Genomic DNA, 3,304 nt, shown 5'->3' on the forward strand with positions numbered 1-3,304 from the left:
GAAAACCAACAAAATAGAACCGAGGTCCTATTCCATTATTCCATGCACACAGTATTCAGGCGGGCTTGCCTGCTTTAAGCACTCTAATTTGTTCAAAGTAAACGTGCCGGCCCACCGAGACACTCAACAAAGAGCACCCTGGTAGGATTTAAACGGGGTCCGCCTCGGGACGCGAAAGCACCCCTTCGGCTCGCCCCACCGGCAGGACGTCCCACGATACATGCCAGTTAAACACCGACGGGCGGTGAACCAACAGCGTGGGACACAAATCCAACTACGAGCTTTTTAACCGCAACAACTTTAATATACGCTATTGGAGCTGGAATTACCGCGGCTGCTGGCACCAGACTTGCCCTCCAATAGATACTCGTTAAAGGATTTAAAGTGTACTCATTCCGATTACGGGGCCTCGGATGAGTCCCGTATCGTTATTTTTCGTCACTACCTCCCCGTGCCGGGAGTGGGTAATTTGCGCGCCTGCTGCCTTCCTTGGATGTGGTAGCCGTTTCTCAGGCTCCCTCTCCGGAATCGAACCCTGATTCCCCGTTACCCGTTACAACCATGGTAGGCGCAGAACCTACCATCGACAGTTGATAAGGCAGACATTTGAAAGATGCGTCGCCGGTACGAGGACCGTGCGATCAGCCCAAAGTTATTCAGAGTCACCAAGGCAAACGGACCAGACAAGCCAATCCGATTGGTTTTGATCTAATAAAAGCGTCCCTTCCATCTCTGGTCGGGACTCTGTTTGCATGTATTAGCTCTAGAATTACCACAGTTATCCAAGTAACGTGGGTACGATCTAAGGAACCATAACTGATTTAATGAGCCATTCGCGGTTTCACCTTAATGCGGCTTGTACTGAGACATGCATGGCTTAATCTTTGAGACAAGCATATGACTACTGGCAGGATCAACCAGGGAGCTGCGTCAACTAGAGCTGAGCAGCCGGCCGCCCGGGAGTGTGTCCCGGGGGCCCGCGCGAACACGCAAGCGTCCGCTCAATTATTCTGCAAACAGGAGGAGGCCGAGCTCCCCTGCACGATACACCTCGAAACCCTCTCAGGTCCCGGCGGCGCGCAGCGCCGTCCTAGGTACTTGGTCGGTTTCGAGAGAGGCGCAATCGCCCGGAGTTAGGCGAGTAGACGGTTTTAGTGCGAACACCCTTGCTCCCAACTGAGCTTGCCGCTGCCGACAGAGGCCCGGGAGCGTGCTGTCGTGGCATTGCCGGCGGGAGACAACACGCGCCACCTATGGTGACCGGCAGCTCCAACGCCAGCGCCACACAAGGGCAAAGCCCCACTTGGGTGCAGAAGCGAACTCTCCCAGCACAGCGCACGCGCCAACACGTCCGCACAACTGCGATACAAACCACCTGCGAGAACCGCTGGGGCGACCGAGCAGCAGACGGCGTCGCGGCGCCGAGTGCCAGGCGGCGGCGCATCCTCAACGCACACAGTCCTCAATCAGACCAGCACACTGCAGATGTCCACCGCGCTTCGCACCGGGCTCGGCTGAACCAACTTTGGCCGCCAGGCGCCGCGTGCAGGGTGCGCCGCAGCGTAGCTGCGCCGCCTGCCGGGCCCGTCGGCTGGCGCTCCTGCCACTCGGCGCCCCCCACCAGCCGCCTGTTGCGCGTGCGCCCACGCAGCGCGCGGCCAACACGCCGGGCGGCCCCCCTTCACCGGCCGGGAACAGTCCCACCAAGCCACCGCCGCGTATCGCTTCATACCCACATGGGCCTAGTCACGCGTGTGGATGTGGCGGGTACCGCTGAAACAACCGGTTAATAGCTGTACCGATCGTCGCCATCACAGATTCACCTCCAGCGTGAACAACCGCTCAACAACGGATTTCCAGTTCATTTGCGTATCTTGGGCAGTAAACGTAGATGTCCACCTACATTTGCGAATTCAACAATTCTTGCATGCCAGGATGTCATGTGTCACGACACGCTACATCAGACCACATACACACTGCGACATGTGCAGAAGAGAACACGTGGAAGGTGGCCCGCGCACGTATGCGATGTACCTTCCGCGATCCACTGTCAACCGGCATCTGCGGCATGTCCCAGATATGGAACGCGGTCCACCAGGGTAGCACTTTGTGTGAGGCAATACGACAAAGTCGGAATACACGCGTCACTACATCAGACGGCTCACGCTGACCTGACCTGACCTGACTCACCGCACCACCACCCCCAGCGACCCAGGGTGACATACAATGCGTTCGTACGTTCCTCCCACACGCCTCTACGGCGTACCACAGTGCAACCTAGCTGTTATTGGGAGACGAGACAAGTAGCATCAAGCACAACATATGGAAATTGAGATTCGACACCGTTGGGCACAGCCAGCGTACGGTCACACGTATCACACTACTTCACTCTGTACGTAACGACCGATGATCGGTACAGCGTGTGGGTTACGCGTACGACATCAGCGGACAATGGACACAGACCATACCACGACGTACACTGAGGGCGTCGACATCTGAATGCAACTGAACAGCTGCGAGGCTCATTTAACACTCAAACGCCAGACCGACCAGCTTGAGAGGACAGAGACACAAAGAGGGGGACAGAGGGGGACAGAGGGGGGGGAGGGGGGGGGGTCGGCGATATAGTCCTATTGCAGTACAATTGACAGTGGATAGCAGGAATATGTGGAAAGTAAGCAACACTCGCAAGACATCTACATGAGGATAACAACGACACCAGAGATTCCGAGCAGTGAACTATGTTAGGCAAAGGGACAACGTGGGTTAGGTTAAGGGACAACGTGGGTTAGGTTAAGGGACAACGTGGGTTAGGTTAAGGGACAACGTGGGTTAGGTTAAGGGACAACGTGGGTTAGGTTAAGGGACAACGTGGGTTAGGTTAAGGGACAACGTGGGTTAGGTTAAGGGACAACGTGGGTTAGGTTAAGGGACAACGTGGGTTAGGTTAAGGGACAACGTGGGTTAGGTTAAGGGACAACGTGGGTTAGGTTAAGGGACAACGTGGGTTAGGTTAAGGGACAACGTGGGTTAGGTTAAGGGACAACGTGGGTTAGGTTAAGGGACAACGTGGGTTAGGTTAAGGGACAACGTGGGTTAGGTTAAGGGACAACGTGGGTTAGGTTAAGGGACAACGTGGGTTAGGTTAAGGGACAACGTGGGTTAGGTTAAGGGACAACGTGGGTTAGGTTAAGGGACAACGTGGGTTAGGTTAAGGGACAACGTGGGTTAGGTTAAGGGACAACGTGGGTTAGGTTAAGGGACAACGTGGGTTAGGTTAAGGGACAACGTCGGTTAGGTTAAG

At 55.5% G+C, this 3,304-nt stretch overlaps 1 non-coding gene across 1 annotated transcript in view; it reads right to left on the minus strand.

Moving 5' to 3' along the window:
• Nucleotides 1–924, minus strand: part of LOC126330085 (small subunit ribosomal RNA) — a 1,893-nt gene extending 969 nt beyond the window's left edge. Inside the window, exon 1 of the ribosomal RNA XR_007562699.1 lies at nt 1–924. This exon is cut by the window's left edge and continues 969 nt beyond it. This is a non-coding gene — a ribosomal RNA (small subunit ribosomal RNA).
• Between the last annotated feature and the right edge of the window lie 2,380 nt (nt 925–3,304).

The sequence above is a fragment of the Schistocerca gregaria genome, unplaced genomic scaffold, assembly GCF_023897955.1.
Source record: "Schistocerca gregaria isolate iqSchGreg1 unplaced genomic scaffold, iqSchGreg1.2 ptg001248l, whole genome shotgun sequence".
Lineage (NCBI taxonomy): Eukaryota > Metazoa > Arthropoda > Insecta > Orthoptera > Acrididae > Schistocerca > Schistocerca gregaria.